The 23,177-nt window shown below is 40.6% G+C and overlaps 1 protein-coding gene across 4 annotated transcripts in view; it reads right to left on the reverse strand.

Moving 5' to 3' along the window:
- LOC111868233 (cytokine receptor) overlaps positions 1-23,177 on the reverse strand; it is a 474,286-nt gene that overhangs the window by 282,697 nt on the left and 168,412 nt on the right. For all 4 annotated transcript variants that reach the window (XR_004513445.1, XM_023858720.2, XM_023858690.2 and 1 more), the window contains one exon: positions 18,335-18,448. The gene's annotated coding sequence lies outside the window, so the exon portion shown is untranslated. The remainder of the gene's footprint in view (positions 1-18,334; positions 18,449-23,177) is intronic.

Raw genomic sequence — 23,177 nt, forward strand, 5'->3', positions numbered from 1 at the left:
AGGAACCTCAACATCTCACAATCCCTCGGGCCTCCATGGTCTGTTACAAAGATACCTTTGCTTTCTACTTACTTACCGGAAATCAGGTGGATAAATATTAAAGGCGAAAGTTTCTTCAAAATACTGCGAAAATTCGTTCTAGAACGAATGTTCTAAAATTATACGAAATATCAAACTGCGCTAAACAGAACTTTGGCCTGCATCTGCGAGTCATAAAGAGGAAGCATGAGTTAAAGGTTCCTGCGATCATGCTAGGTGTGACAGGAAGAGGAGAGAAGAAACAAATAATTGTACTAAGCTTTTGTGTCTTGAAGACTTAGAAATGTGCAAGACATGTCTCAATTACGTTCATGCAAGTTACTGTCCACAACAAAGAAGNCTTTTACATCATTTTCCTATTGCATTTCCGTATATCCTTTCCCTTTCTGGCTGCGAATGACCAAAGACGTATTACTGTAATGCACAGTAAATAGTTCTTGCCTCTCAGTTCAACACTGGGTCTGCCGGCAAAACATCTGTGTGACAACGGTGAGGGCAGATCCTCTGTAACATATAGTTTCCACACAAACACTGAAAGTATGTATATTAATAGGTATATTAGGGTCCGCGTGGTTGCTCGTGACAATCAAAGACCATGGTTTCCGAAGAGTCAAGAAGAGAAAAGTAATGAAAAACACAAACCAAATCATTTGCACGAGTTCATCTCATTCTGGAAAGGCAACTACATCTGCACCAAGATAAACAAAATTGACAGAATTACTAAACGCTGCGATACAGAAATACGACATGAACTCTGCCGGCAAATGTGTACACTACAATAGCGACTCAGGTATACTTTCAATTGTTACGTTTATTAATTCCTAACGTCTACTACTGCTGTCCATAACTATACAACTCTAACTGCTAACACGCATAACGAAAGAGCAGCAGGTGTTACAAATTTATACATAAGGATAGCTCATATAAATTGTTTATAGCTCAGTCCGTATAGCGACGGGCTACGGACTAGACCGATGTTTGATTCCCGGCAGGGGCAAGAGATTTCTTTCTTCTCCACAGTGTTCAGTGTCTGATTCCTAACCAGCCTTCTATCCAATAGGTAGGGGCGACGAATTCCCCGGGGGTAAGGCGGCTTGGGCATAAAACTGACCACTCACATACATCTGGTGCCGGGAACAACAATGGTGGAGGTGTAACTGCACTCCCCCATACATTTTTATGAGGTGGTGCTTAATTAATTTCGCACAGGGACAACTTTGCCTTTTTTTTTTCTTTTACACAGCAAGGTGCTTCCCCGAGGGTGAACGGTCGCCTCATGAAGCTGATCACTCACCTCCATCTGATGCTGAGATAAAGAATACGTGGAGCTGTACCTCCATTCCGCCAATCTTCTTCGCGGTATCCTGTTTAAGAAAGCACAAGGACAACCTTGTCTTTTACCTTCTTATCGGACTGCAGGCAGACCTATTACCTATTTCCATTTCCATTTAGAAGATTCGTTCACATTGTAAAATTGCCCTGCGATAGACATACTCATCATCGAAACATACATTTCCTTCAATATGAAGAGTAATGCTGTTTTTTAAATAGCATTAATGTCTGCGCACTGAGGACGACGACGACGGTGGTGGTGACGATGACGATGATGATGATGATGATGATGATGATGACGATGACCGGCATTTCAATATTCCAATTCCACCTACGCCCTTCCCTCCTTTTCCTACTCCAAAGAGCTTTCCCCGACAAAATCCTGTTGGGATTTAGGGGTTTCTTACATATGTTTCAGACCATGCGTTCTTTCGTCACCTGTCCTAAAGTACTTGATGAACACTGTAAATTTTTTATTTCAATCGTTATTCATTTTCCTCCTCTGCTTCATAATTCTTAGATTTAATGCGCTTTCCTTATTCATTCTAAAATATACTTCATAATACTGGTATTCCCTCAGACTAAGCAATCGTGTTTCACAGAACACTGCCAGAACAGGCTGGCAGCTAACGTGGTAAAAATATTACCTCTACTCCTCGGCTGGATTTCAAGATATAACAATAATATAAAGGATTAGATCTGGTGAAATGAATGTCAGGAGAAATGAAAGGGCGCCGAAGTACCGCAGTATAGGTACTGGCACCAAAGGCTCCCCTTGTAGGAGCTGCGAATCGAATTCAGGTGGACGCAGTGGGGGTTCTTTACTGTAACGAGATTTCCGCTGGGCGATAAAATCACACAAACCTATTATCGACTAATACTATGCCGAAACTTGCTATGCCCAGAATCTACAGAAATCAACACAGAAGCCTGAAAACACTGTTTTAAGCGTAAGACGTGCACCACAATTTGATTCAGTTGTTACACGCTCTCTGCTTAAAGAATTATTTGGAACCAGGAAGAGGCAAACCAAACGGCAGGAACACAAAGTAGTTAGTAACACCCGTACTTGAGTAATGCCAGAGCTCAGGCGGTTAGTTTCCCATCAGTATCTCATCGCAGCGGCCCGATTTCGATTCCACGTCAGGTCATGTGGGATTTGTGGCGGACAAAGTGGAATTGTGGGAGGTATTCCCCGAACACTTCTGTTTCACCTGAATATTCTCATTCCGTCAACTGCTCCACACTCATTATCATACTGGGCTCGTGCAATAGGCCCATGAGTTGCCAAAGTACCAAGTGGACTCACTCTCACCACACCCCGAAAACAAACAAACTTGTACATAAAAGTCGCAGTAATGACTACGCTCAAATCTTGCTTTTTAATCATAAATTGGGAACTGCAAGAATCCAAGTCGAATCAGCCATGGTGCTCAAAGACCCAGTCTTGTAACCAAATCTCAGATGGGCAAATACGAGTAAATCTTCTCATTGTGTTTAATCACCATAAAAAAAAGATGCGGGACATAACTTAGACACTAGACGGGAACAAGTTCGACGTTACGTTCATATTACCGACGGCACCCACTGGATGGAAAGCTGAGTGGGCATCGGACCCGGTCAAAATGCGGTGGCTGAAACTAAAGACGCATGCCCCTGTCGGAAATCCAACCTCGACTATCAAGACATTTTGTAGAGTGAGCTATCCCGGTTAATTGAATGAATCTTCTTCCATACAAAATTCATCTGACCAGGAGTCTCCACTCCCCTCCAGGTATACCTCTCCGTCGTTCAGTCCACGCCGCGTCGTTGATTAAAGCTCATCTTCTCATATCTCGCGAACTGTCTTTGAGGAATACTCGAGAGAAATTACTTCCCTGGATGTACACACAGAATTACGATGCTCTTATTTCCGAGGAGTTATACTTCGAGATCGAACGCTTAGAACATAATTGTGCAATTTATGCCTATTTATGATATAATACCATTTCCAAACCACTATGAACTTTCATCATAAATGGAACACAAAGTTTAAAGTGAAAAGAAAATCAGAAGAAATTCTGACATCGACAATTCTTAATGGAAGGAACGTAATTTTATACCTTGCAGACCGTTGATGCATTACAGTCCCTCACAGTTGTGTTCGTTCAAATCAAGCGGCCACAAAGGGAAAATCAATACTTAGAAACCATAACAGATTTAAGAAGAGTCCATCTCCTGGCTTACAGTCCCCACATTCAGGATCGAACAGTGGGCCAAGGAAGAAACCAGAGAGAAGCAGGCAGCAAAAATCGCTGAAGATGGAGGCTCTACTTGCTGCCTGCTTCATACTGGTGTCTTCCTTGGTTTTCTTCGATCCTGTAGATGGAGGCGATGTTCCACCGAACCGACAGGTAATTTCACCGGACTAGACAACGGCATATCCCAAAGAGGGAACTCTTCACAACCTCCGTTAGGTGTACCTCATATCCAACATGAAATGTTTAAAATTGTTTTAGAAAGTTGGGACTCTCTGAAATTTTACGTTAATTCTTGGATGGTTAAGTGATGTGGATGTGGGTAATGTTACCGAGGTTTCGGGAGTACGTGATATCTCCATCTTCAGGGTCGACCCGAAAGATGAAACCACATTCACCTGCAGAGCTATGGCAACACAGTATTATCATAATAGATAAGGAATTTCATAATGTCACGAAGTTTATGGCCAGACAGGGTAACTTTTTTTTTGTTAACGGGAATATATGGTGCCTGTTTATAAGACTGCCACAATGAACAGGACAGCTGTATTATATAATACGACTGCAAATAAATCCCAACTGAATAAGATTTCGTTTCCAGTTCTCTGAAAATCCAGTATTCAGATATCTAACTTGGTGCTTGCAAGCTGGCCGAAATTTCAAAATCCCAGTGCGATGAAGAAAAGCCTGTTTGTATTCTCCACAGAACCAATTCAACATAATGCATACCAGTGCATATACTCAAACTTCTAAGTATTTATTATTAGGTACACTATACGTAGTACGTAAAATCAATAAACCCCATTTAGAATTAATAACAATAATTATTAGCAATAATATTATGATGAATTTTTACTTATTTACTTGCTGAACTCCACATCAAGGGGCCAATTGCAGAGTCAAGAAGAATACAAACAAGAAGAAAGCTATCTAAATTTGAACATAAGCCGTTAACAATGATATTAATAACAATAACAATGCTTGCCAACAACACTGGTTCACTGCGGGCAAACGATATAATAATAATTCAATTCAATTCTTTATTAGTTATGTGCCAAGTCAACAGCCACAAGGCCAATTACAGACTTNCAGTAAGGCTGGAAGGATTAGGTCAAGTGAAAAAAATCCAATGACCTCATCGGGACTTGAACCCGCGACATCCCGGCTTGTAGCATAGTGCCTCAACCAACTACGCTACGGCGTGAACAATAATAATAATAATAATAATGACGATGCTAATAATAATTCTCTTTGATTTACGTGATTAACTGAATATCCAGGAGGAGAATTACAGAGACGACGACGACAACAGAGAACAGTTTGAGGTTGCAGCCTGTGGGCGCTGTATTTAACGAATCGATTTGAATTTCAGTTCGTTGACTCGTGTTCTTGATTTATATTATATCCGTGTCCAAAAAGGATACATTCTTGGGGAGCAGAGTCTTTTTACCTCTTGTACCTTATAACAACTACAGCCTGAACTACTACTACTACTACTACTAGTAGTCGTAGCAGTGGTGGTGGTTGTGGTCGTAGTAGTAACACCACAATCACTATTATTTATTCTTCTTTCAAATCTGTTTGTAGTTTTATATTTCTTTTCCCCCATTACCTCAATTGATGGTTTAACTTATAACAGTATTATCCCATTAACGTCATACTTAAAATACATATTTTTCAATGTTCTTAACTCCCGTTACATTGTATAATTCACAGCTTTCTTATGTGCTAAATCCTCCTTACTCTCAATCATTTGATATATATGTATATTCAAGTTTTTCAATTCCGATTTTATTTGCTATATGTTAACATCCTCCTCCCCCAAATACCAGAATAGTGGACAATTCTCTTCTCAATTCCTCTCATAATTCCTTTTTATCTTCGAATTCCTGTTTTCAGCCATGAAAATTCCCTTCTTTCATCTCTTGTAAAATCAAAACTGCAACTCTTTTTCCCTCTGTTTTGCTTCCATATGATTTCTCAACTTCAAAACCACTTTCATGTGCGATAGAGGGTTTCCAATAGAAGTACATTTTTAACGGTGATATAGTAACATCTTCGGAATGGGCATGGCTTGTTTTAAGGTACCAACCCAGCATGTAGGGCCGCGCCATAGCTCAAGCGATTAGTCGCTGGCTTTCCACCGCGGCGGCCCCGGGTCTGGTCAAGTGGGATTTATGGTACACAAAGTGGCGCTGGGGCAGGTTTTCTCCGAGTACTTAGCTTTCCCCTGCCAATCTTCATTCCACCAATTGCTCCATAATCACCCCCATCTATCATCTGGGGCTGGTACAATAGGCCAGAAGTGGCCGCAGTACAAGGGACTTAGCAACATAAAAAGAAAACAGCATGTGCCAGGGAAGAGTAAGGAAGACTACGAAAAACCTCCGCCAAAACAATCATTACTTCCGGATTTCAGAACAGAAGTGATAATCATTGAACCGGGACGTTCGATCAATCCACTGCGAGTGTCTTCTAAATTCTTTGTGCAGTCTCTGTACCCACTTGTTTCTTTCTTCTGCTGCTCTTGTTAAGGGCTTCATTGTTCTGCGACGTACTCTACGCTAAATTGCATTTCTCGCCTTTTCCATTAGCTGCCATTTGTCTCATAGTGTTGGTACGAGAATGTTGTTTTCTTTCATTTAGTCTGATTTGTTGGTCTTTGTTTGGAAATATCTATCCACTCCGTAGGTCGTCTTTCAAATTCTCCGTGTATTCTGTCTGCATCCACTCATTTCCGTGATGGGTGTCTCTAAGGCTCATCACGTAATGGCTTCCTTGAAAATACATAGTGGCCATAAATTATTCACCACATTTCAAAGTTACATATATCACGAAGTTTTAGAGTTATCGCGAAACGGACTGCACTGATCGAAAAAAAAATACTTCAATTTTTCGTGTTATCAGATTGCCTGGCTGACAGTGGCGACGCTGGAACGTATGCAGGGGACGAACGCAAAATGTCAATCCCCCCCGCCCTGTGAAAGACAGTATTTGTGTTGTGGAACTGGGAGCCAAAATCAGTTATTCAAGTGCAGAGGCGTTACTTCGGGAATATGGAAAACAGGCACCTGGAAGGACGTCCATCAAGCGACAGGTGGAACAGTTTCAAGGGACAGGTAGTGTCTTGCATGAGAAGGGGTCAGACAGGCCTTCAATAGACGCCGACACAGTTGACATGGTTCGTGAAACTTTATCACCGCAGGCCACAAATACCATACCTTCCACTAAACGTTTTTTTTTTTCTTTTTCAAGATGATGGTGCCCGTCCACACTAGGGCCTTACAGTGTGAGACACTCTCTGAATAAAACCTTTCCAAAGAGACTGACTGGGCTGGGCGGACAAATCCTTTGGGCCCCTAGCTCTCCCATATAACCCCATGGGATTTTTTTTCTTTTGAGGCCATATATAGGACCAGGTAGTCCGTCCAAAAGTTGGTAGTGTGGTTGAACTCTGTGCACGAATCAACAATGCAGCTGCTTCTGGACGCCACATATGCTGGAAAGCATATGGCGTGAAATAGAGTACCGTTTGGACATTGTGAGAGGTGCTCACACTGAGATGCAGTGAAACATGACAGACTGTTCTTTTAGGTAAAGCAAACCAATTCTATGTATCTCCTGCCTGTTTCGCGTGTACTCGAAATGTGGTATATAAATTTTGTTCATCCTGTACAACTGAAATTAAGCTGACTGCTACGACAGTTTCTTCTTCATGATGTATGCCGACTGACGAACGGTCCTCTTCTGCAATTCTGTGCTGGAGAACCTAAGAGAGGATGCCTTCTAATACTTCCGAAATGACCCTGAGAGACTCCCAGTTCCCATTCCACACGCACTGCAATTCAGCGGGCAGATTCTTTGTTCAGTACCTTGACAGTATAGAAACAGCAACCAGCAAACACGTTCCTTTCTATGTCGATGTATGTCAGGTTTGTTGCATGATTCTGTTACAATTTCTTGGTTCCAGAATATGGTGATCTGACCACACCGACTTGTTTCGACTGGTTTTGGTATATATCTGTAACGTCTGTTGGTTTCCATTTTCACTCGCACTTGTTTACAGACGCTGACATGGACGGTAATTTTCTGAGTCTGTGCAGCATGACATCTTGTGCTCAATGCTCCATTTTTCGGAGCAAGTACCTCGATTCTTGAGTCTCCCTTAGTATGCCAAAGAATTGATTTTCCTCCTTGTTCACGAATTGGACATCAAGATTTCGAATGAATTTTCCAAGCATCGTCTTATACTGCCGTTTCCTTTTATATTTCTTTTGCTTTTATTGTGATAATGCTTTATTTCCCTTCCATATTCCAAGCGTTTTCATTTTGTTTATGTGTACCAAGATTTTCTTGATTTCTGTATGCATGTATTAACGAAGCAGTTTGTTTTGGGATGGCTGTCATCATGATCTCTTACGGCCGCTGTTAAACAGTCTTTTTTTTTATTACTTGGTGGGGTGGGACTGAGTCCACTTGGTACTGCGGCCACTTCTGGCCTATTGTACCAGCCCAAGATAATAGGTGAGGGTGAACGTTAGTCAAGATATCCTATCACCATCACCGTCGTCGTCGTCCTCGTCGTCGCCTTCACCATCATCAGCAGTAGCAGCATCACCACAACTATTTCCCGAATATTTTCTTTTCCCCATGTTTCTGAGACTGTTTCGGGGTTACTCTTTCTAATACTTTTATACTCACTAATCATGTACGTGGTTTTCCACTTGCTCTTGTTTGTTGACAACTCGCAGTCGCAATATTAGTAATATTGAGGACTGTAAACGTCGGCAATTGGATATTGATTTTGTGCAAAACTGGTGCTTAGAAGGCGGTATGGAGCTCAATTTAGTGAAAGCTATGATTATATCCTTTACTCTTAATATTAAGAGCATTAACTTCAATTACAAACTATGTTAACAATCTTGTATCATGATCCCACTGTGTTAGTGTTCTCGAAATTCTGTTGGGACTGTAAGGCGTATTTTCGAAGGCATTATTTCGCAAGATCTACACTTCAAATATCCTGTTTAATTCCACAAATTAAATGTTCTCTTTCCATGATCGATGCCTTTGTACAGCACCACTGTACGGTCTCAGATTCAGCACGTGAACGTCCACCGGAAGTGTGATACATGTATGGATCTGTCCAAACTTGAGGAAATCCAACCAAATGTTTCAGTCCTATGCTAAGTTTCTTACTTCCTAATGATTTACCGGACAATACATATGAAGGCCTACTACAAGCTTGTCGTTAGACTCGTTTCGGCCGTGCCATACATATCTCAGGCATTTAGTCGATGGCTTCCCCCGCGGCGGCCCGGGTTCGAACCTGGGTCGGGTCATGTGGAATTTGTGGTCACGAAGTGGCACTGGAGCATGTTTTTCCAAGTACTTAGGTTTCCCCTGCCAATCTTCATTCCACCAATTGCTCCACAATCGCCATCATCTGGGGTTGGTACAATAGGCCAATAGTGGCCGCAGTACCAAGTGGACCCAGTCTCAGACCACTAAGAATAACAATAAAGAATAACAGACTCGCTTCGGTAGCTGCCACGGCACTGTTCTCACAGAGATCCCCCCGACAGCCAATAACTCACGGCCCACTTTCCCACTGCAGTTTGAAGTACCTTGGCGTTAATGGGACCGTCTAAACAACAATAATATTTACAAACAAAATCGATACTAGCGTAACAAAATTCGTTCATTAGTCAAATGTGTTCGTTGCATGATTCGACCTGCACAAACAGGGCTCCCTTTACATACTACATATTATGTCAGAATTACAAACTCTCCACATATGGAAAACAAAACTAGCTGAGAGTGACACAAAGAAAAACACTCAGGAGACCATTACACGACGATCAGAAGTAAACCAACGAGACAGAAATTCCCAGAAGGGCCCCCTCACATTGCGTCGACCTACGCCCTAACACCTAACACCTAGGATCACAAGAGAGAAAACAGACGAACCCCTAAAAAAATCTATTTCTTAAGCTCATTTACAAAACAGTTCTTAAAATCAAAATATAATTAAAACAATTAATTATATTTTTTTCCCTTGGCACTACAGCCCCAGTGGGCCTAGGCCTACCTCCATGAACTCCGTTCACTTCGGTTTTTCTAGATCTTACACATATGGTAGGACTCCTTGGGCGAGTGATCAGGTCGTCGCAAGGCCTCTACCTGTAGACAAACACAGAAAAACGCACACAAACATCCATGCTCTGACTGGGATTCGAACCCACTATCCTGGCTTCCAAGCGAGCGAAGACAGTGCATGCCTTAGACCGCTCGGCTACCGTGACCGGCAATTTTAAATTTAAATTTTGATTTTAAGGCTAAAACTACATTAATACTAATATTAATACATCTAAACTAAATATATTAATTTTAAATTCTTAAACCTAATTACTTATATTTGTGTGTATTTGTTAAATCATTGTAACAAAAACGTTGTATTCGCTATCAAAAGGGAAACTATTGTAATAATATGGATCCATATTAAGAAACACAATTCAAAAACTAAGATCGAATTCTTATAGATTCGATTGATGATGACCTTGTGCAGGTCGAAACACGTAGCGAACATCTTTGCCTAATAAACGAATGCTGATATGTTAGTATCGATTTTGTTTGTGGGTATTATTGTTGTGTAGATGGTCCTATTGACGCTGCTGTATTACACACACATTAGGATGCATACCATGAAGATTAAAATATTTCTTTTATACAATTACATAACACTATCTTAATTTCTGCCAAAGAGTGCGGGCTGTTCACTATTTATTATTTCAGCGCGCCTCTCAAACAAAAGTTACAAGCACTTAAGCCAGGTGATAGTGAAGGCCTCAAAGCATCCATATAATTCTTAGCAGTTTGTTCCGTTCCAGTGTCTTGCATAAAATTCATTTGATTTTTCCTCACTGACCTTTTGCCCGAAGAAGGGTGACATAATCAACCTCACATTAACTTTTGGAATTAAATGATTCGTCAAAAATAACAGGTCTAATTATAGTACGCGCAGTAACTGCATACCTAGGGCCGCGCCATAGCTCAAGCGGTTAGTCGCTGGCTACCCACCGCGGCGGCCCGGGTTCGATCCCTGGTCTGGTCAAGTGGGATTTGCGGTGGACAAAGTGGCGCTGAGGTAGGTTTTATCTGAGCACTTCGGTTTCCCCTGCCAATCTTCATTCAACCAACTGCTCCACAATCACCCTCACCTATCATCTGGGGCTGGTACAATAGGCCAGAAGTGGCCGCAGTACAAGGGACTTAATCCCACCCCACTACCATTAAAAAAAACTGCATACCTACATCGAAATTTAAATCGTGCAACGGACTTCTCGAACATCACGAGAATTTCTGAGATCCACCATCTCTTGCTTCGGCTGTATCTGAAACCAACTCTTTAAAATGAACAGGCCTCTTCAGAATAATATGGAAGTTCCAGATCAAGAAGTCCGTTCAATACCGACCCCTTAACACATCTACAAGTCTCTTTAGACATTTATTTTTGTTCAGAAACGATCGAGTAGAAAGTAATTTTGATACCATAATGTAAATCGTTGCTTTACACGGCCTTGTACTGACAGGATACTTCCTATGAAACTTTCTGCAACACTTCATACATGAAGGCTAAGTAAAGGCACGGTATGTGAATAATTTCTGTTCAACGTTATAGTTCGCAGCACTGCGAACTCCATTTGTATGTAACTTAAGGACAATGAACCAAGGAAAATATCAGAGCCATCGAAATAAGCCATCAGTCACTGGGTGGGGAAGCGACAGTTCGGTGGCCTGCTGTGGACAGGTGTCGGAGAATAAATTTCCAGCCACGCGGTCTAAGGGTAAATTTTATTCCCTGTAGACTTAATCTTACTTCACTCCAGGCGGTAATATCTCCACGCCGTTTCTCATTAACGTTTTTCAAAACATAATTCGTTGCACAATTCGTTTAGATTCCGTTAATTTGCGAATAACCTGCAACCGGTCGCCCGTAACCCAAAGATATTAAATTAGATTTTATTAATTTTTATGACAGAGGCAAGGTCAATTCTCTTTAGCACACAAGCTGGTGTATGTGCCAAACGTATTTTTAGGAAATGAGAAAAATTCCTAGATTGTAAAAAAATATCTTAGCTTTTAATAATCAATAATTTTGATGGGATTTCAAATTGTGCCGCTAAGCTGAATACCACAGGGAATAGTAAGCTTCATACCCAATGAAAACACGCGTTACTTCACCGGCAGCATGTATGTGTTACACATCGAGTAATGAATTTTGCTTAGGAATGGCTTGTACTGTGATAGCGAAAGCGAGTAACTAAGTACCGTATTTACGCATGTATAAGCCGCACATTTTTTGCCAAAAATTCAAGACGAAAACTGGGGTGCGGCTTATATCCGAAATATTCGAAATCACACTTCATTTAAAAAAATTATATTCATAATTAGTATTACAGGGTGTAATACTCCTGAAATACTATTCCAAGAAAATTATTTTTTCTATAATTTGTCTGAAAATTGTGCTGCGGCCTATACACGCACGCGGCCTATACATGCGTAAATACGGTATTACTGTTATGGTGACAGTTGTTACATTCCTAGGGAAGTGAACAAGGACCCAAATAATGTATACACACCTTTCCGCCGCAGTTTTCCTTGATTGTCCTGCCATTCGACAAGGTGGCTCTGGCATTCATATGACTAGCGCCATCCTTTGAGAGAATATCACAATACACACCGGACATTACATTTCGGTTCAAATTAGTGGTTGTGTCTGTAGATAACCTCTATTAAAGTGTGTACACATTTTTTGGTCCTTCTATATTAGTGACAAAACAATCTAGTACGCCAGTGGCAATAAATGCTACAGTGTAAAGCGACAGTGTGAACCAAGGTAAAATATGGTGCTAATTAGTTTGGCCTGAGTGCACTAACCGTTAAATAAATTTGGTTATATCAGCCTTGATTGTCCTACAACAATTTAAGCCTTCAGTTAAACTTTCATTCGGGATCTCTCAATTTCCACCCACTAATTAAATCATCATCCAAACCACCAACAATTACGCCCACTTCATAACATATGAGATTAATTCTAAAACTGCCTAATCTTAAAACTTTTGGACTGTTTGATCTCCGCTAAAGAGATTTAATTTTTGGTGGATCTGATAAGGTTAAACTGCCTCCGTTAAAAGTGACCTCTACCTTCCTTGACCATTAAGCGACCCTGATAGGGAGATCTCACATACCGAGAATAACCAGGAAACTTGGTGTTACCACCACGACTAAAAGGAGGAGGAACGCACGCTGTACGGAAGTAAGGCGGCGAGGTCGCATGAGGACGTGTTCGTGTAACTCTACGGCGGAGGGGACGATTAAACTCTAGAAGGAAAACCAGACTCTACAACACTCTACAAATCTGGTTTTGCTAATAACGAAATTAGGCATTTCTTACAAAAATTTCAGTTCTTCCTAACATTTTTCACTCTTTTAATGACACGTCAGTTAATGTAACTAATACTTGTAACTTTGCTTGGATGTAGAACCCTGAGGATCTTTATATTGTTCTCTTCTTGCTGGCGGTTCTTACATACCCCTACTCTACTTTTTATTTGTGTTCTTTCTCTCGTTGTTCGTCTGTAATTGCCCCACTTGTTATTGACAAGCAATTAAATAAATTATTGACCGGCTGTTATAGTTATTATAACAATAGGATCCATCGTTATTATTATAAGCATTATTACTATTTTATTATCAGCATCACCACAACTAGCACCACTAAATTATACAGAGGGTACAACATTGGTATGGTAGCAACATTCGGGAGGTCACGATGGGTTTCCCATGAAATGCATATACAGACAGAATTTCAACTGTAAAACCTGTTTGAAAGCGGCCACTTGGAAACCGAAGGGATGGGTGCTGAAATTAACATGAGCTTTGATTCTTTACTCTTTGCATCCTGTTGTTACAGAATGAATATATATAGGGGCCGTCTACACAACAATGACTTGACAATAAAGTAAAAGAGACAACAGTGTCAGCATTAATTAATGAATGTAGGCTGTCAGAATGGGAGGTGGGCGAAACTAGTTCAAGATCGTCCCCAGCGAAGGATACTGGTGGAGACGAACCACAGCGCTCTACAAGAAAATTAGTTACTTGGTTACAATTCTTACTGTTACTGCCGTTATCACCGTTTCCACTGAGATAGCAGTAAGACCTGAGCAGTGCAATTCTTACAGTGAGCGAACAAGGACAATATGTTACGTGCGTCGATAAGCAGGCTTGCACACAGAACGCACGGTGGCTGTGCAGTGGCCTCTTATATCAAGAAACGCTTCAAATGTCAACGTCGCTTAAGTCTGTAGATGTTAGTAATAAGGTAAAGTTGTCCCTGTCCTTAACTAATTAAGCACTATGCCATGAAGGCGTATTGGGGAGTGGATGTATCGATCCACTTTTTTTCTCACGCACAGACCGCTTTATCCCTGGTACCCAGTGGATTGGAAGCTGCGTGAGCCCTAGAGCCGGTCTGGATAATGTGGAGAAGAGAAAATTCTTAACCCTCCCGGGACTCCAACTCCAACCCCTTGGTCGTCCTGTCCGCAGCCAGTTGCTATACCGATTGCGCTATCCCGGCTCCAGATATTACCAATAATGAGGGGAAAACTCAAAACAGCTGCACAGAAGTTGAGTGAAACTGATGATTCCAGTTGCTTACCAGTGCAGTTTACTTACATTACGAGTATATAACTGTGCCGAATGATAGATTTCAGATATCAATGCTAAGGCATTCTACAACTAATATCGCGTGTCTGTTACCACTTTTGATTGTTGTTATATACGAGTATACAGATGACATATATAACTGATTTCCTAATCAGACGGCCCCACTTGCTCACATTCACAGATTAAGATGGCATTCAAACCTGCATTACCTGTGCGCACACGGACGTGGTTTAGCATTTCGAACACATGATACGAGTTAACAATGAAGAAGAGAGAAATCATAAGGAGATAGCTGGATATTTCCTTTGGACAGCCCACGCTCGCCGCTGCTGGCACCATTTCGCCCACATTTACATATAACTGGAAGGATCCCAAAAACGGATTTCCAATGCACAAGTTAAAAACCTAAGAACCGTGGAACGTTAAAGCCAGAGTGTTGTTTCGACCAGCAGAACATATGTGTATCAAAAGAAAAGTGGAATAACGGTCAGATAATTTGAAAATAACAAACCCACCACCCGCAGCTAGTTATGCCGAACAGAGTTCATTAACTGCTATGGTTTCAAAGAAGCCGATTATATTCATTCGCCTCTAGTGATGACTGCTGTATGAGTCAATGCCGTTTAACACTTTCGTATGATCCTCAGAACATCTCCATTATTAAACCTTCAACAAATGAACTTTCTAAAAGGAAGAAAACTCACACCTTACACAAGTATGTAATCTCTGCCTCCCTGTCTAGAGCGCCACTGAACTCCTAAATTCTTTCACACCTGAATTAACTGCGGTATCAGACACCCTGAAATGGTGTTCAAGATGGTTGATGTTTCTTTGTCTTTACTCATCGTCTAGTAATGTAAAAAAATATATAAATTTTCAGAAACTGAATTTGTTTCGGTCCTCAGGCGAAAAGGTAAGAGTCGCCAACTCCCAAGCGTCCGACTGAAAGTGCTAACACAAATCACTAAAAATTAACAAGCCAAAGCATTGCTATAGTGTCTCAATGCGCTTATTTACGATGTGAAAAGCAACGGCTTAATGAAATCTAAGAAATGTCATAATCACCAACATTATACATTCACGAAGAATGCCGTCTTCTGGGATGTGGCGCCGTGCAGATATTTTGTTAACCCACGTTTCAGAGGAACGGCATTCTTCACAGTGACTGCAGTGAAGGCCTCAAATCTTACATTATACATTCACAGTCAATTTGCATGTGGGGATATTAAACAGTTTGGCATCCGTCTTCAAAGGATTTTCCGTAAATGTTGTATGGGGGGCAGCGACGATATCTACCTTCGTTTTCCCACCACCCTGTCCATCACACCACAGCTGCCGAGGAAGAAAGGAAAGAAAGTGAGAGACAATTCTTCAAACAAGCTAAAGAACGTGGTCCTCTATGGGGCACATGGCTCTGTTGACGTAAACAGCGGGTTTCTTCGAAACCTAAGAAACTATGCGGATTCATAATCCAAAATACCGCAATTCCAATTCTGACCGCAGTAAAAATACAAATCTTATTCAGCACAAGCGAAGTCGCTAATGGGAAACGAAATAAAATGAGGCAGCTAGTTGTAAATGTTACTTCTTTTAGACCTGGTAAAGCGTAGCCTATCTGTACACAAGGCGCCCGAGGAGGAAAAGTCAGTATTCTTGGAGGTCACAGTTTTGGTAATCTAATCAAAAAAAAAAGTGTATATGTACATGTATGCTATTGCGAACGGTGTCGAGACAGAGCTATTTCACTGTACAGTTATAAAATTGTTGATAAGAAAGAGATACTATGTACTGTTTCTGATACAAGTATTTATTGTTCAAGCGACATAGTTGGTACAGTTTACTTACTACAATACATTTGTTAAAATTCCACCGTCAACATCAATGCGCTCTGCAGCTCGTGTGAGGCCATGACGCGTTGCTCGTCTGCACACTGTACATTGAAACAGATCCATCTCGGAAACCGTTCGGAATAGGACACATGTACATATACACCTTTTTGCTTAGAATGACCGATACTACGACCTCCCAGAATATTGACCTCTCCTACTGGGACATTCTGTATAACATAAAGCTTTCCAGAAATTGGGGACCAGGTTAATTAAACAGTGCAGCAAACCGATTTGGAAACTCTTGTTTCAGAAGGCAGGACAAGAATACAGGCCTGTGTTTCGGGATAAACTATTTTACGTGGCACATAATGCATTCCTTCATTCTTCATAGATTTACAGGGTAACAAAAAAAAAAAAGTAAAGCTATCACTGTAACAGACCGTGAAGGCCCATAGGGTTGTGAGACGTTGAGGGTCCCACATTATCTAGACAATCGGCTCAGAGATGGCGGTAAGGTTGTCAGCCTTACGCGCCGGCCGCGGTTTACTCCCCAGGAAAATTATTTAATTAATTCCTGGTACTCATTTCTGTTAGAGGCTGAGTCAACCCCAGGGCCCTAGTGCGGCTGGAAGGATTAAGGTCAAATGAAAGAAATTCAGTGACCTCACTGGGACTTGAACCCGCGACCTTCCGGCTTGTAGCATAGTGCCTCAACCAGCTACGATTTACAGGGTATCTGGTGATAATTCGATCACAGTGGCCGTGCGATTACAGACAGCGAGCACCCCATGGGCCAACTCGAGAGGATCCTGGGTTCGGGTATTCAGGGCAGAGATGTAGGCAACAGACTGATCCGAATGTTGTAGGTAGAAAATATGTAGCAGAACATTTCCCATATAGGAAATCCTACAGAATATGGAACAAACATGTAAAACAGCAAGGACCATAACAATATTGTGACGGAGAGAACAGTCTTATGATGGTAAGGGAAACTGAAATGTCCGTAAAAACACAAAATTGACCCAAATTTCAGGACCATAAATCAATCAAGAAAGAAGCTCTTACGGCTATGAAAGCGATTTCCTTTTTAAAGACGTGTACCGCATATAATTACAGCAAAAGTTCAAACATTTAGAAATGACAGTACACTCTCATAATAATAATAATAATAATAATAATAATAATAATAATAATAATAATAATAAAGTAGATTAAATTCCGCAAACGTTTGCTATTTTTCAGTTCAGGAACTTCTGACTTGCAGTCCGCTACCTAAAAACGCCAAAATTAAAATAGACAAAACTATAGTTTTGCCCATCGTTTAGTATGGGTGTGTAACTCGGTCTCTTGCAATAAGGGAAGAGGAGACTGACAAAAAATATTCGAACCTACGAGGCAGGAAGCAACAAGTTGCTCAAGAAAATAGCATAATTAAGAATTTCTCGATCTGTATGCTTAACCAAGTGCTATCCGGATGAGATCATGTGAATTAGATGGATAGTGCAAGTAGCATGCATGAAGAAATGAGAAATTTATAAACGTGATCACTTGAAATACTTACATGTTGATGGGACAATGGAATTTGGTTAAGGATTTTTATATTCTATCTACTACACTCCCTAGCTGTATTGCTGCCTATCTTTAAATGGAGCTTAAATTAGTTCTTGAATTTAACTATTCACGATAGAGAAGCACATTACATTAAGGAATATCTTACACTCAGGAAGACATGGAATCTCAAGTCGTATTTTAATGACGGGTTCGTTTTTAAGTAACATCATAAGTGCTCTAAATTCGGATGGTCCTCGCATAAATTTTAACTTAAAACAGCGTACCAATACTTTTCCGAGCCAACGCTAAAGGGTATAAAACTTACCAAACTTGATTAAAAGGCGGTACGCATAAGTAACAATAATTACCATAAAACGAACACAGTTACATTTATGGAGGATTCTCGATATTTGTGTGACAGGCACGCCTGTACGTGGTACTGCCAATTATGCGGCTTATAATATTTAGTTCGCTTCAATCAATACCGATGTCCCTACGATATATATAATATAATATATAATTATAAAAGAGAGCAGAAGAAAATGCATTCTACTTCTCGAACCGGTAAAAGAAACACCAAATCATAACAATGCTTTGCAAAATTAAACTTACCTGGTCCTGTGAACTAAGTATTCTGATGTGTGACAGATTTCAGACAGGCGTGCGGTTGGCTGGGTGCTTCGTGTTCACTATGACTCGTTCGTTTCGCACCTCTGCCTGTCCAATCTGCAGAAAAAGAGAGCATTTTAAACGAAATCTGAATATGTTATTACCTCTGCTGGTATAAATACAGCACATCTCAAAGCATGCGATTTGGATACCAACATACAAAAAATGACAATCAGGTACACTACAGGAGTTACCTACACCAATTAATTAAATTCTTCTGAAGGATGATATCCTTCATTAACTTATTATTATTATTATTATTATTATTATATCATTTCCAACATTTCTGTATTCTTGTCTTAAAAGTTTGCGAAATAAGAAGTGCTGAGAAAAACTGATAATGCCTGCTTTCCTGCTAATAATTCAGCATGTACACGTGGTGAAGAGCGTAACAAAAGTAAATCAGCGATATATTTAATGATCCAGGCATGTGCCTGAAATTCATTAGTGTGTATTTGCAGCAGACTTCCGCTAAATTTGTCACATATCATTTCACAACTTCGAGCAGTTGTGAGCTGTTTGTAATTATCAAGCAAAAATCGTGCGCATACAACTTGTACACACGTTTCTGATCAACCTTTACACAAAATATTACATAACTTCAAATGTGTTAATTATCGCCACTGAAGTGAAGTCACACAAACCTACAGATTTCGCGTTCTGCAAAAATGCACACCAAAACATATTATTCACATCCTTGGATGTCACATTACAACACACCATTTGAAGACTACAGATCTAAAACTTTACGTGCCACTCCCACCATATGGATTGGTACGATCATTTTGGTCTATTTCCATAGATTTTTCAACCTAAACCTTCCATCCGCAGTATGGCCTTGGGGTTCACTCAGCCTCTAACGGAAATGAGTACCAGTAATTTCCTGGGGGGTAAAAGGCTGCCGGCGCATAAGGCTGACAACCTTATCGTCATCTATGAGCCGACTGTCTAGAACAGTGCTTCTCAACCGCCGGGCCGCGGTCCAGTAGTGGGCCCTGGCTGGCATCAACTATACTGGGCCGCAAGAGGCTCTTCTGGAATTTGTAATTTTCATTTTCTAGGCATTTTCATGAATAAGCATTTTATAGTGGAAATATTCTGAGGAGAATAATATTTGTGTCGAGAAGCTCAGCCACAGAACACCTAAATCTGTGTAGCAAATGTCAGTGACCAAGCCGCATATTTTTAAACATGGAAGTATTCATGAATGATCGGGAAAGCCAACACCGATGTTTATGAATAGTCATAAAAATGGCCTGAAAGCCGATTACAACAATGGGCGGCATATCCTCTGTTCTCAGAACTGAGCGAAATAACATCTGTGTTGCAAATATCAGTGACCAATTAGCAAGGAACTATAAAGAAAATGTTTCCACAGCAAATTGAAGATCAAGGCAGTCTGTATTCGGTTCTCAAATATAGTAATACTTAATACTGTTTCTCCGCAAGTTCGCATTGCAGCGTGTAAGTGTTGTTTCGAAACCTGAGTGATTTAAATTTTAATATGAATAAGAGACAGGGAACTTTGTTTAATTTTGGTGTTAAGAAATCTCGTATTGAAGGTGTTTGTGACGCAACAAGTAGTGATTCATCCACCTCAAGCCTACATAGCGATCTCCAGGATGTACAAAACGAAGGGAAAACCACCAGCACACAGAAGAAAAAGTCTGCATCCATTCGTAAGTACATGGACAGCTACTTAAAATTTGGTTTTATAGAATGCCCTCACACCGACCAATTGCCACGACCTCAATGTGTCATTTGTGCTACTGCTCTGGGAAATGAAGCTATGAAGCCACTGCGACTTACCCGACATCTCAACACAAGACATTCACACCTAGTCAACAAACCCATTGAATTCTTTATGCGTAAAAGAGATGCACTTAAAGTAGAAAAGAAAACTATTTACCAAGCTTCAACCACTGACACTTCACTTCTGACGGCGGCCTATTTAATATCACTACAGGTAGCTAAATGTAAAAAACCATATTCCATTGGGAAAGAACTCATTAAGCCTTCTTTGATTGCTGCTTGTAATGAAGTATTAGGCCAGTCTGCGGCAAGTAAAATGAAAGACATCCCATTGTCGAACTGAAACTCTGGCTTAATATGATTGCAGAAGGAAACAATGAAATGTTTCAGTCGTACTCCAATTATATTATGGAAGCAGATGATTTCTATTCACCGAATTCAGTTTCAGATATTATTGCAGCCAACTTGAAGATGTCGTTGTCGTTTAAAAAATATTATCCCGAACATGAGGATCCCCGGAGGCAAAATATGTGGATTGTGGACCCTTCTGTTGAGCACAAAGAGACAGCCCTTTCTCATGAAGAAACCCTTCAACTTATTGAATTATCATCGGACAAAGGACTGGAAAGTACTTTTAATACTACGAGTAATTCGAAATTCTGGATAAGAATCAAAAATGAATATCCAAATTTTCATGAAATAGCAGTGAGGTTTCTTTGTTTTTCCACCACATATCTTTGTGAAACTGCATTTTCTGCCATGACTGTGCTTAAAACGAAACAGAGGAACTGCCTGCAACTTTCTGACAGTCTCCGTTTGGCTCTCACTTCAATTCATCCCAGAATTAATAAGCTAACGGACGGAAAACAGAAACAGAAGTCTCACTAGCCTAACTAAAACCTTCCAAACTCAGTTGTGATAAAAGAAACTAAGCTTAACTTTTCAATAACTTATATTTGCTGTGTTAAAGTGCTGAGTCTTTAAAATCAAGATATTAATTATTGTTGGAAGTAATGTTTAGAATTGAGAGATTCATACATTTTTATTTATCAAATTACATACTTTACATATATAATTATTTGGCGTGTGTATGTGATAATAAGTGTTTCGCCGGCAAGTTGACATCCTTCTGCTTCCTCCCCTACTCAGCTGACTTCTATGGTGAGTTATAATGCATAAATATTTTTCTCACTGCAGTTTTTTTCAAACAGACATCATTAAAATCAATTTAATAATACAATAATCAATTTTACGCTGAATAACATAAGTTCTTGGTGATCAGCATTGGATATGTCAATGAAAATTAGCATAAATTAATTTAATGATGTTGGTCTGAGAAAACTACAAAATGCTACAAGATTTCATTAGTCCAGTGATTGATAACTAATTTAAATGTAATTTTATGTTTGTCAACATGCGACACCGTATACATAAGTGTACTAACACGCTTTATCATTATGCTATAATTAATTACTAATATTACGTTAGCTTAATGCATGAACTTTTAACAAAACTGGAAAGGCATTTACGAGTAAATCTGTTGCGACTGGGCCCTCGTCTTATAGAAAAAAAGAACTTACTGGGCCGCGGTGTCATAAAGGTTGAGAACCACTGGTCTAGAAGATGTGCGAGCCTCGACCTCTCACACCCCTATGGGCCTTCACGGCCTGTTACAGGAACTCCTTTACCTTTTTCTTACCATGCATAGTTTATGATGCAGGTCACGGTAGCAGAGCGGTCTAAGGCTAAGCCCGGAATCCGGGATCGTGGGTTCGAATCCCACACAAGGCATGAAAATTTGGTGTGTGTGTGTGTTTATTCTGAGTCTGTGTTGTCCTGTGTTTAGGTAGAGGCCTTGGGACGAGCTGATCACCCGTCCAAGGAGTCCTACCGTCTGTAAAACTCATCACGAAACTGAGAAATCAGCCATGTGCTCCAAAGTGGGAGCAAGAGGTGAGAAAAAATATTTTATGATCTGACCGTTATGGCTAATGTCATAAGCATGACAAAAATGCTGAAAAACTAACAAACGTGCATCTAATTTCAATCCGTTATGTTCATTTCAAAGTCCATACCTAAAACTCACAATAAAATCACATAACGAGAGACGATATAGCACTTAATGACGTTTCACTAATGGGTGTTAGCTCCCCTCGAAGCGTCGCTAATTAGTTTCTCCACAAAATACAATTTGCAATGCGGCGTGCAAGAAACCGCCATGTTATGCTTCTGTCAAATGCAAAACCACTTCTGCTATTTCCCTCCTGCCAACAGTGCAAGACCGTTAGTGATTACACGGTAAAACTTGCTATATATGTTCACCTAATGTTACGACGAACGTTGGGGCCAAGTGTACTAGAGTTCGAATCTCGGCTGTATTAAAGTGTTTGGCGTCTTCTCTAGATTTCTTTGCGATAGTTTTTGGATAGTATCTTCATACAGTCCATGACCACTTCCTATCTCATCCTTTCCATCATTCCCGGGCACCCTGCCGTTCGACATTATAATAACTGAGCCGATCCCTTCGGCTCATTGCTTGTGGTGCCCTCTCCGAGCGGCGGCCGCGGCCACGGGTCACACCGTTTTTCCTACCTTTCCTACTACCTATCCTTAGTCCGTGGCGCATTCTACGTCATCGCTCCCCTATCCTTTGTGATTCGGCTGAAGCACGCGCTCTCTTCTGCCTGGAAAGTCATCGTGTACGGACGTCTCGCTCCGTAACTAAATTCTGTTTGGGTCGGCGCCATGAAAGGTTCGGTTTGGTAGCTAAACTCCAGGCAGGAGAGCCCATCTCGAGGTAATTTACGTAACGCTAGCGTACAGATTATAGTTTTTGGAGGAATCGTGTAAGCTGAGAATATATATTTATATATAGCTTTTGTCTGTATTGTGTGTGTAAGCGATTTCAGAGATGGTATTATGCTAGCGTGATGTTTGTTATTAAGTATGCCTTATATGTCGCTTGTGGCGAAGACAGCCTGTGCGAGTTGTGATAGGATATCTTGTGGCTGGTTATGCCGATTAATTGTTGTGT

Source organism: Cryptotermes secundus, unplaced genomic scaffold (assembly GCF_002891405.2).
Source record: "Cryptotermes secundus unplaced genomic scaffold, Csec_1.0 scaffold166, whole genome shotgun sequence".
Classification (NCBI taxonomy): domain Eukaryota; kingdom Metazoa; phylum Arthropoda; class Insecta; order Blattodea; family Kalotermitidae; genus Cryptotermes; species Cryptotermes secundus.